The following is a 12,766-nucleotide window of genomic DNA, read 5'->3' as shown; positions in this document are numbered from 1 at the left end:
CATAAACAGGATTTTATAAATCACAGTAAACAAAGTAACTATGAGGTTTTTAATATTTTGTAAACAGCTTACATTATCTCAGCAACCACCCAAGTTACACACATACTGTTAGTAACATTTTGTTCTCCCATCTGAGAGCTTTCATATGAAAGCTAAATAGTTTTGCCTCTGCTACTTGGTTATTCAAATATTTAGAAAAACATGAAACATATGGCACTATAAATAAGTATTATACAAACAGCAATTAATAAAGACATGATGTAGGTGGATTGGACACTCTAAATTGGCCCTAGGTGTGTGTGTGTGTGTGTGTGTGTGTGTGTGTGTGTGTGTGTGTGTGTGTGCGTGTGTTCCTTCTGTGGAAGGTTGGGCACCGGGCTGGCAACTCAACACCATAAAACTCCACTGCCAATCATGAGCAGACAGGTGATCAGCTGTGGCGACCCCTAACCGGGAAAAGCTGAAAGAAGAATTAATATAGCTTTATGTGCACTACACAGAAATTAAATTTTAATACAGATGTGTTTGCCATTGTGTAGTGTTCCAATACATTGTATATAGCATTGTTTTGGAATTATTAATGCAAATATGAACAATCGATACCTGACACCTATAGGCGTCAATAGGATGTAACTGCAGAAGCACCTGGAGACATCACTCGGCTGTAATGATTTAATGGCATGATCTCTGTACCGTAGTGGAAACTGCTGTTTTGTCATTCCTAATGACTGTATGGTGTGGGACATTTGTGACTTGAAAGTTAAACACTTTGTTTTTTTGTACAAATATCAGGTTGTACAGCGATAGCGTTGTTGCCTCACAGCAAGAGGTTCTGCTGTTTGATTCTTGGCTGGAGTGTCTTCTGTGTGGAGTCTGTATGTCCTCCCCACAGTCGAGTGGCATCCGAAAGACATGCGTGAATGGGCGTGCCTTTGTTGAAGGTTGGGTATCGGGCTGGCAACTCGGCACCTTAAAAATTGACTGCCAATCATTAGCGGATCAGAGTTCCGCTGTGGCGACCTCTAACCGGGAAAAGCCGAAAAGAAGACAAATTTACTAAAATCTGTACACAGGAACATTATTTCTGAGGTTTCTGGCCTTCAAATAAAACATCTTAAAGTCTTAACAATGCCAACTTTAGACTGTAAAGAGAGAGATTATCTTATGGATGCTTGAAGATCTGATTTTAGAGTCACAGCCAAGAAAGATTCCCAGGTTAGCAGTAATTCATTCTTTAAGCTATCAGCCTTAATAGAATATCTCAATGTGAAATAATTAACTGACAGCCTAAAGATGTTATGCTGGAACAACTCTGACAAAGGCTTGCATGATCAAAGCTAGTGACTATAAGCCCTCCTGTGCACCTGCTGTCATTGCACATTGCTCTCTATGATAAAGTAAAATGACAGTAAATGTGAGATGTTGGTTTCTGACTCTGTTTTGCTCAACTTTAATGGACACTTCAATTATACATGTTAAAGTATGAGTAGAATTTATTTTCCAAGGAGTTTAGTAACTTACCCAACAAAGGACCATTTTCAGAACTAATAATGAGCAATTGAAATTTTGAGGTTGAGCTGAGGGAAGGTGAAAAGCAAGTTGGAGGGCAGCAACAGTTGAGGGGATGCGATAAATATAAAAGAAAAGGTAGCCCTTCTCTAAGCAGGAGCAAACTTTAAGTCCGGTCAGTAAAGGAAGGTCCATAAAGTTAAAGTGACAGACAGGTTAAAGACTAAAGGATGTCCTTCTATTCTCATATTGCAGTATTCTTATTGTAGTATCCTCTGCCTCAGGTGACCCGAATGTCAGCTCCTATACAAAAGCTTAAGCTTGGTCGCTGCTAGTGCATGGGATGTCACATGCAGGGTCATAAACCAGGGGCCTTAATGTGATGCCTGCACTCACAGATCTCAAAACTTTCCTGCTGCAGTCGAACATGAGATCGATCACTTCACTCCTCTTCTTCAAGATGTCTGAAGTTAAGTGCCCCATTGGGGAATTCTTCTTATTATTATTTTCACTTGAGCTTAGGTTGTTGTCTGTTTTTAGCTGATGTCCACTAGGAAGAGAAAATGCAGATGCGGATGTCAAATTCCGCAAAAAGACACCCATGATCTTTGTTTGTTCTGTTTAGGCTGGGAACACGATCATACCTCTTGTACCATCTGCCAGTTGCTTGTTCCCAAAACTCTGAGAAGCTGCCTTCTGCCCTCAGTTTATATCTTGAGAACCAGAGGCTAAAGCAGTTAGTGTTAAGAATGGATCTGGAGCCAGCCACCCAGGCGGAACTACCATGAAAAAAGGCCAAAGTTTCTGTCCCTCTGTCATCGGACGCCCCACCAGTTGCCAATATAGTGGTTGAGGAACGCGCACTAGAACTGACTACTTCTGCAACTATCCTTGAGGAAGCTGCTTCCGAAGTACCGGTAGGCACGTCCATGGAGGTGATCACGATGTCGGCTATTGCTGAAGTCAAGGGGGAACCAGGGTCCACCGGATGACCTTCCATGATCCAGGATTCTGATTCCTCCTCTTTAGGCCAGATTCCTGAAACTAGACCCACAGCTTCTACTAAATCAACTCCTTTTAAAAGGAGACAAAAGACCAAGCATTTGTCTGCTTCTTTGGAGGAACAACCAAAATGGCAGTCCCTTTCACAGTCTTTGTACAGGCCTTCATGGCCCTTAGGCCTTCAGGCTCCTCAACACCCACCTTGCCTGTACTAAGCCCAAGATCTGCCTCAGCTACCTCTATCCTCCCTTCCCTATCACAGGATGAAGAAGCCTCCTCACTCTCCTCAGATCAGTCAGTTACTTACTCATCCCAAATAGCTTCTCCCTTGGTATACTACTGCCCTGATGAGGATTCCATTGAGGGAGACTCCCCTAACGAGGACAATTACATTTGGAGAGACTATCACAAAAATTAAAGAGTATTTTAAATGGGCTACAACCCAGATTACAGAAATTGATAAAAGGTATTTTGAGCAGCTCCAGGTTGAATCACCCTCCCCCTCAGGCATCCCTCCGGTGATTCCAGTATACCTAGATGCATTCGCAATAATCTCAAAAAACTCTGACTCTCAACCACCTGCTCCCAGGAGACCTAATAATTTCTATAAGGTCCCTGCCGACCACAAATTCCTGGTAAAGTCCCCTTTGGTAGACCCTACTGTGATAGCAGTGGCCCCAGAAAAACAGTCAAGACTTATTCCAGCCTCATCACTCCTGCCTTCAGACAAAAATAGCAAGGTAATGGACAGGCTGAGCAAGAAGATATACACCTCTTCCATTCTAGCAGTTAGGGCAATTAACTACCAGTCCCATATGGTGAAATATGCCCTAGATTCGGTATCTCAGGTGTCATCTCTACTGTCATCCTTGCCTGACTCCCCTAACAAGACAGAAATGGCATCTAAACTGTCCCTGGCATCTCAGGTTGCTAGGCATGCTATAAAATGCAGTTACGATGCAGCAGATGCCTCTGCTAGATCTGCTGCATCTGTGCTATGGCAATACTCATGGCTTAGACTCCAGCCACTGCCTGAAGACTTTAAATCTAAAATTTTGGATGCACCCCTGGATAATAACCTCCTGTTTGGGAAAAAGTCTGCAGACCTGTTTAAAAACCTACAGGAAAAGAATAAAGAACTCCAAGATATAAAACACTTACTGGTCTCCCCAGTACCAAAATATTACAGAAATTATCCTACAAAGACCTCCTTCATCAGAAAAGCCCCTGCCCAAGCCACCTCTTCATCTTCCAGACATAGGAAAGAGACCATGAGACAATCCACCTCTAGGACAGCACCTTCTTAGCCCACCAACAGTCAGTCCTTTCAGGACAGAAATAATAACAATAATGCTTGATTGCCTCAACCACCTTCCCTCTCATCCCACCTCTCTCACTGTCTGCCCATCTGGAAAGAAGTCACCTCAGACTACTGGGTCCTGGCAATAGTGGAAAAAGGATATTTCCTGTCTTGGCAGGAAAACCCACACCACAGGGCATTCCCTTTTCACCCAAGAATCAAATTTGTCTAATTCCTCACATTACCCAGGACCTTCTTGCTCAGAGAAACATAGAACCTGTTCCACCAGGCCAAGAAGGAAAAGGTTTCTACTCCAGGTTATACCTGGTACCAAAAAAGGACGGCCCTTGGAGGCCAATCCTGGATTTATCCTTCTAAAACCTCTTTCTGAAAGTCCCTTCCTTCAGAATGCTATCCCTTCAAAACCTGCTTCCACTATTGCCACCCAAGGCTTTCATGGCCACTTTGGACTTGAAGGAGGCTTACCTCCACATTCCCATACATCAAAACCACAGGAAATGCTTACATTTTGCTGGACCCTGTTCACACTTTCAATTTACTGCCTTGCCCTTTGGTTTATCCATTGCACCAAGGGTCTTCACCAAGTGCCTAGCTCCAGCCATAGTCTACTGCAGGACCAAGAGCATTCAAATCCACCCCTTCTTGGATGACATTCTCATCCTCACAGAAGGGGAAGACACCCTCAAAAATAATCTGTTGTTCTCCATGTCTCTGCTCCAGGGGCTGGGATTCACACTCAACCTCACAAAATCATTCCTCTCCCAAGCACAGGACAAAACCTTCCTCAGATGCAGGATATGGACAGACCTGATGAAGGCTTTCCTCCTTCAGGACAAGGTAACTTCCCTGAGCAACCACTTCTAGGACCTCCACCATGTTGACCACTTGTCAGCCAGGCATTTCATGCTCCTACTGGACCTTATAGTAGCCACCATACCTATGCTGCCACTAGCCAGGATGCACATAAGAAAGTTACAGTGGAATCTAAAAAATGTGTGGTCCCAACACAGCCACCCACTAGACTACCTAATACTCTTCCTGCCATGCTTAAAAACAGAACTGATGTGGTGGATTCAACAGATAAAACTGAAACCAGGCCTTCCCCTCCAACCCACCATACCAACTCAATGCATGCACACAGATGCCTTAGATCTGGGCTGGGGAGCTACCATGAATGGAGTCAAGGTGCAAGCCCTATGGCAACCATCCCTCCTGAGAAAACACATCAACATAAGGGAGATGACTGCAGCTCAGCTAGCCCTGCAGGCCTTTCTCCCCCTCTTGCAACCAGGCCCCCTACAAATCTTCAAAGACAACACCACTGTAATGTGGTACATCAACAAACAAGGGGGGCCAGGTCTTACCTGCACTGCAGACTAGCAATGCAAGTTTGGGAATTAGCCTCTTGGAACAGCATATCACTGCAGGCAGTCTATATTTCATCTCAGGGAAACCACCAAGCAGATGCTCTCTGTGGATCATTCTCTCTGCATCACAAGTGATGTTGCACAGAGAAGTATTCCTAGACATTGTCCACCAATGGGGCACACCCCAAACAGATTTATTTGCCTTCCCCCAGAAGAGACAATTTAAGACCTTTTGTGCCAAGGATCTCCCACTAGGTTGGAGAGTCGACACCTTCACCATTTCATGGAAGGGACTGTTTCTATATGTCTTCCCTCCCTTCCCTCTCATTCAGAAAGTCCTCTTGAAATTTAGGAGGGACTTGCCAAAAATCTTGCTGGTGACTCCGTATTGGCCAAGGCAGCATTGGTTCCCCCTTCTTCAATCATTCACCAAGGGCAATCACCACAAGTTGCCCCCAAGGTGGATCTGCTCACACAACAGAAGGGAACTCTCATTCAGCCACACCTGAAGATGCTTTGCTTATCCCTCTGGGTGATAAACTTTTAGTTCCCTTCAGACACCACTACACTGAGGACGTGCTATCTTTCCTGCAGGAGGCCAGAAACCCAGCACAAGGAGATCCTACATTTTCAACTGGGAAAGGTTTTCCAAATGGTGTCTCCAAAGACATAGGGACCCCTTTCAAGCGGATGTTCCTGTAGTCTTACCATATGTGTGTGAGCTCATAAAATCAGACCTTTCATACTCTTCAGTGAAAGTTCACTTATCTGTCATCTCTCTGCTTACACTTGGACCACCTCTACTTTCCAGGTTGGATGTTAAAGTATTCTTAAAAGGGGTCTTGCACACTAGGCCACCAAGGAAGCCTATCCCATCCCCTTGGGAACCTAAATTATGTCTTGGAAAAGCTTACACTTGCACCTTTCAAGCCAGCCAGCTCTGCATGCCTGCAGATGTGCACATGGAAAACAGTCTTATTGGTAGCCCTTACCTCAGCCAGAAGGGTCTCAGAGTTACAGGTGCTCATGGCATCCCCTCCCTACACTATCTTCCACAAAGATAGGGTGACTCTGCGCACCAACCCCTCCTTCCTGCCCAAAGTGGTCAATGAGCTGTCACTAAATGTCTATTCACTTACCCACCTTCTTTCCCTCTCCTAAAAATGACAGTGAAAGAATACTGCACTCCCTTGATATCCACAGGCAACTAAGGTTCTATTTGGACAAAACTAAGACCATTGGAAAGTCTAATCAACTTTGGTGTCCTTCCATCCCAGGGCCCTAGACAAGGCAGTATACAAACAAACGATCTCCTGCTGGATTAGAAAAACTATCTGCTTCTGCTATTCCTACCATGGAAAGTACTTGCATCAGGGGGTCAGAGCACACTCTACTAGAGCAGTAGCCTCTTTCTGAGCCTTCTTCAAGGGCTTGGGCACAACGGCCATCTTTGAGGCAGCCACGTGGCCCTCAAAACATACCTTTACCATACATTACAAACTAGACCATATTTCCAGAGCCAGAACAGGATTCAAAAGTGCAATCCTGCAGGGATTTCTGGAATCCACTACCTCTTCCTTCACCCTTCCTCCTTCTTAAGCTGTGGTAGTCACCCACAGTAAGAATACTGCAACATGAGAATAGAAGGACATAGAATAGGTTTGTAAAATCTTAGATGTCCTTCTCTTCCATGTTGCAGTATTCCTTCCCTCCCACCTATTGCCCTACATTACCTTTCTCCTGGCTATGGAGCATTATGGGGCACTACCTAGACTGTGGTCACACTGGGCAGTCAATTGCATTTCACCAGTCTAGAGGACATCATTTGACACTACATAGACTACTGTCCAACTGGGCAGTCAGTTCTGAGGTCTGTGCATGCAGACGTCACATTTAAGGTCCCTGGTTTATGGCCCTATGCATGACTTCCCATGCACTAGCAGCAACCAGACTTAAGCTTTTGTATAGGAGCCGAAGTCCAGGTCACCTGAGGCGGAGGATCCTACAGTAAGAATACTGCAATATGGAAGAGAAGGACATCTATGCTTATGGTAAGATTTTACACAACTATTCTTTAATAGAAGAGACTGGTAGCCATTACTGCTGTATCTTTTGTCAGTTGCCAAAGCAGAACAAACAAAGATAATGTTCAGACAAAGGAAATGCAAATGCTAAATATTAGATAACACATTACAAAAGTTAGAAATGGTGCATATCTACCACGTGGGTAAAACACAGACAGTTGCATTATACACAGTGGAAGAAATAACTGAATTTTCAATTAAGCATGAATTAAAATGTTGTTAACAACAATAGCACATCTTTTTTAACAAAAGGACAATATAGATCCTTTCTGACGTGCTGTTACATAGTACACCTAAGCACAGTTTCAGAAAAGAAGGGCAGATATCAGAGTTCCTTTCCTAGAAAAGTTAGTCATAATAACACACACATATATGGCAGAGCATGGCTAGGTCTGTCTGCAGATGATAATCAATTTCAATGTCCATGTCTTAAACTTACAGATACCATATTGCAACAGCATTATAGGCAATATAGTAGAAGACCAGTATACTTTATTCTGGCTAACAACCAAAGATCAAAATGTATGGGTAAAAAACATAATGCATTAGTGGACATTTGTCAGCTGATCAGGATTGATTCTGAAAAATACAGGAAAAGTATGCCATATACTGTTTGTTGCTGTTCTCTCCTTCCTAGTCTTCCCATTCAAAAGAGATAAGGTATTGGGGAAAGGAGGAAAAAACATAACGTTTTCTAGAAGTTCTGAGTTAGTCTCCGTTAGTGAACTACTTCAGCTGGCTTAATATCTTTCAGGTAGAAGTACTTTGATGCTGGTCAGTTGAACAGAGCAATCTTTTAATCAAACTATTTTCAGTACAGCCTGAAGAAGCTGATTCTGGCTATGTACTCTGTGAGTGCCTCTCGAAATATATATCTTCTTGTCTTAAATAGATCTGCTTTATTTTTAAGATTAAAAATTCTTATCATCAAATTACTTGAGTCAACATACATTAATTTCAGAATTCAAAATGTCTGCTGGAAGAATGAGCCTTTTTTATTCTGAAGACATTTTGTACACTGTTAGTGTTACATTATGTAACTTAGAGCTGGAAGAGGAGACTTTCATGATCATAAATACATACCCTGGACTGGTTAGTAGCAGAACAATATTGGGTTGAGGGGGAATAGATGGTCAGATTCCACACAAATATAGGTTCATAGGTGTGTTTTAGGCTAATGGCCCTGAAGCCTTTAAAAGCCTATCCCATAAGATTACCCTAGCATCACGCCACCCGACCTTAGTTCCCAGTGCCTCTGTCAAGTAGACCCACTGGAGTGATTCCCGGGGTGAATTTTTTATTTCACATTCACTCATTAGGATTTCTTTTGAAGAGGCCCAGTGGGGTGCTCTGTTTGACATGTATTGGAAGTCTATTCCATAGCATGGGCAGTCTTTGTGTTATGAAACTGTCCCTCCAGCACGTTCTGTTGATTGTGGTAAGGAGGCTGAGGTCTCTGGAGGGTGTAGTGTGGAGGTATTGGGATTTCTTTAGATGTAGCATTTCTAACAGAGCTGAGTCAGACATGGCTTTGTAAGTCAAGCAGAGATCACCTCTAAGTAGGTGATATGAGACAGAGAATAGTTGGAGTTTTTTGAGTCTGTCCATATAAGACAAGTGTTTAAGGCCTAGGATCCTCTTTGTGAGGTACTTTTTCAGCCTCTCCAATTGTTGCAGGTGTCTAGTGAGGTACATGCCAAATGGGGCATTGTACTTGATGATTGTCCTAATGAGGGAAGAATAGAGGGAACAATGACCTATTTCTTCCTGGATGCAAAACCCTTAGTAATGAGATGTGCCACATAGAAGGACTTTCTGACCACAGTGGCAATGTGGTGGTCAAAAGAGAAGTCGCTGTCAACCTGTGTTCCCAGATCTCTTATAACGCCTTCAGTGGACTACCATCAATGTGGTAATTCACAGGAACTGAGTTTTTCCCAAAGGGGATAACAACACATTTTTTGGCATTGAGCTTAAGGCCATGGTTCTGACACCAGCCATTAGTCTCAGTGAGACCTTTCTGTAGGATGTCAACATCACTTGGGGAGTTAATAATAGCTCCCAACTTGCAATCATCTGCAAACTTTGTTAGCCAAAGTCCCTTCATGTTGGCCTGGACTTCAGAGAAGTAGATACCAAAAAGTTCACACTGTGGGTCCTATCTGTGAGCCAGTTTCCAACCTACCTGGTGATATAGGGGTTGATGCGTAGCTTGGTGAGTTTTACTATGATTCCTGAGTGGGGAATGGCATCAAAGACCTTGGCCAGATCAAGGTAGGCTGTATGAACCACTTTGCCTTTTTCCACAAAGAAGTCGACCAAGTTGAGCAGGCATGATCTACCCTTCACAAAACCAAACTGTTTGGGATCCAGAGTTTGGAGATTCCCTATATCCTTATTTATTAGGTCCATGATGATGCACTCCATAGCTTTGCATATCAGACTCAGCGATAGTTCCCAGGGTCTGTAGTTGCTCCTCCTTTGTGGAGAGGGATGACTGTACCAGTACACCATTCAGTAGGGACAAAGCCTGAGGTGAGGCTGTGATTGAACAGGGCACACAGGTGTGGTGTCAATTCACTCTGTAGTTCATGTAGAACACAGTCAGGGATATTGTCAGGTCCCATAGAAGCTGTATTCTTGGCTCTGAAGAGTGCTGTTTTAACCTGTGCAGCAGTAATACTGGGTGCCTGGCAATCTACTAGTATTTTGATCGGTCCTTTGGGGAGGGGGGAGAGAGGTAAAGTTGGCATTGAATCTGTCGGCAAGTATACTGGCAATATCTGTTGGCTCGGTATAGGAGGTACCATTGTGCAGTAGCTCAGAGCAAATTGGGTATTGCCGTGGAGATACTTTACACAACTATAGAAGGCCTTGTGGTTGTCTTTATTATTTGATGCAATTCTGTTTTCATAGCTAGTTTTAGAGGATCTGATGAGGGATCTCAACGTTTTGTTGTGGCTGATAAGGGAGTTTTTCCAGTCTTGGGACTTTACCTTATTCTGCATCAGTTTCCTCCTTCTGTTGTAGAGTTTGTTTATGGCCGGGGGCCACCAGATTAGCTTCCTTTTTTTTTGGAGGACAGTGTCTTTGTTCTATTGGGTATGGCGAGATCCATGCATTTGTGTACTTGTTCGTACAGTGCATTGGTGTATGATTCAACAGTTGACTATTCTCCATTTGCATGGGTGCCGTGAAGCTAGCCAACTCTGTTTTTAAGAGCCCAAAGTTAGCATTAGAGACGTTTTTCATGGCGGTTACCTTTACGGGGGGGGGGTGGATTTCCAAAGTGATTAGTTTGTGGTCAGATCTAACCAGGGAGGAGTTTACTATTGGTGTAGAGCAACGATCACCAATGTTAGTAATGACCAGATCAAGGATGTTGCTACCTCTAGTAGGGGTAAGAACGAGCTGGCCCAGGGCATTGGAATTAATGAATTCCAGGAAACATTGAGCAAGTGTATTGGTACATGAGTAGTTTTCCCAGTTAATGGAGGGGTAGTTGAAGTTTCCCAGTATGAGAGTGTTAGGTTGGACCCCTAATATTCTCCAGGGTGCTTAGGAACATGGAGTGTGAGTCTTGGGACATAGTTGGGGGCCTATAGCAGTCATATTCTAGTTGAGTAATAAGAAAGCACAATACATAAGTTGTATATAGCCCTTTTTCATAATTTAATTTATTCAAGGTATACTACTTAGTGCAGGAAGTAGAAATTATGGAAAATATAATTAAGGTTTTTCTTGAAACATTATGTCAATAGACTTGAGATACATTTATTCATTTGCATTCTTTTCATTTTGTATTGAATAGCACTTTAAAACCTAAATGCAATAAGACAATGGGCCAGATTCAGGAAGGCTTACACGGAGTTTAAGAGTAGTGTAAGCCTCCGTGTAAGCCTCCTGATTCAGCAACAGCCCAAATCTCCGTGTAAGAGACAGCTAACACGTCTCTTACACGGAGTGGGCGTGGAAATGCTCAATACCTCATTTGCAGCTCCAAGATATGCAAATGAGGTATGTGAGCGATCCACGAAGCCCAAACCAGTCCGTGTAATGGACGTGTTAGCTGCAGAAATGTACTCAGCTGACAACTGAGTACATTTCTATGTCAGCTATGTCAGCTCCAAATAAAGGGTGCATTTGTTACATTAAGCATGCCAATGGCCAAATATGTGGCCATTGGCATGAAAAAGTGTTGCAAAAAAAAAGTTATATAACTTTTTTTTTCCACGGGATTTATGTGTTTAACTGTAGCGCACACCAGCATAAGCGGGTGCGCTACCTAAAACTGAAAACCGAAGCTTATAAGCCCACAATTGTGGGATTTATATATTACATGAAATGTCAATGGAGGGACTTGCAGAGCAAAAACAATATGGCCTCCGTTTAGTGGTTGTCAAGTGTAAGATATGTAACTAAGCATTACTAGGCAATCCTATGTAAATGAGGGTTACAATACTGAATCACACTGCCACATAAGTAATGAGCACTTTCTGAGTAGTGTAAGAGTTAGAGAAGGGGGAGGAACAGAGTAAGAGGTAGGTGACATCATGGGGGGGAAGGATAGAAAGAAATGTACCAGATTGGAGGGCAATGTAAGGTAAGAGATGACAGACAGACATCAGGGAGGGAGGTGTGTCCCAACAGAACACTAGGAATGTCAAGAAATTGAGGGCATACGCTATCCCTACACTCTAAGTTTCTTGATATCGTGCATCTTGTGCGCGCGTGTAAGGCGGGTTCAACATGTGGGAGCGTGTTGCAAACTGTTTACAACGGTTTGCGCGGGCGTGCACGTGTGTAAGGCGGTGTGCGCGTGTGTTAGCATGAATCAGCCTAGCTAACACCGTGTAAGGATGTGTCTTGGCGTGTAACACCGTGTAGGGATGTGTACGCGTTTAAGTTACTGTGGCGTGTTTAAGCCGGTGTGCACATTGCTCCCCTCAGGAAACAGAGAGGAAATAGGAAACAACCAAAATACAGGAAACTGCCAGAAGATACTACTAAAGTTAATTGGTGGAAACAATTAGAAGCAGGCAATTACACAGGCAGACTAGAAGCCCAACCCAGCACTTAAAACACAACAAAGAGCAGTGCAGGCTGTTTCTCACAAGAGATACTGCCAGAAACTAAGCTATCAGAGTTGAAACCTGAAAAAGCTGAACTCAGAGCAGAAATGCTAGGGGCTGCCATAGCTGTTATAATCAGACATAGGCGAATTGCTGAGGGTGGTGATAATGCAGATGCTGACAGACAACCCAGAGTGAGGAGAAGGAGAAGAGTATACAGGCCTAGGGTCACCTACCATGGGTTACATGAGCTGGAGATAGAGCGCTATAGAGTGGACAGAGAGCTCCTGCAGCAGATTGTTGATCTGTGCAGGCCACGCCTCACACACAGAACCAACAGAGGGGAACCCATCCCAGTGGAAACCAAGGTATGTGTTGGCCTAAGAATACTAGCAACAGGTACCTTTCAGA

The sequence above is a fragment of the Protopterus annectens genome, chromosome 6.part1 (assembly GCF_019279795.1).
Source record: "Protopterus annectens isolate FY-2018-M chromosome 6.part1, PAN1.0, whole genome shotgun sequence".
Taxonomy (NCBI): Eukaryota; Metazoa; Chordata; order Ceratodontiformes; family Protopteridae; genus Protopterus; species Protopterus annectens.
This window is presented reverse-complemented; position numbering follows the sequence as displayed.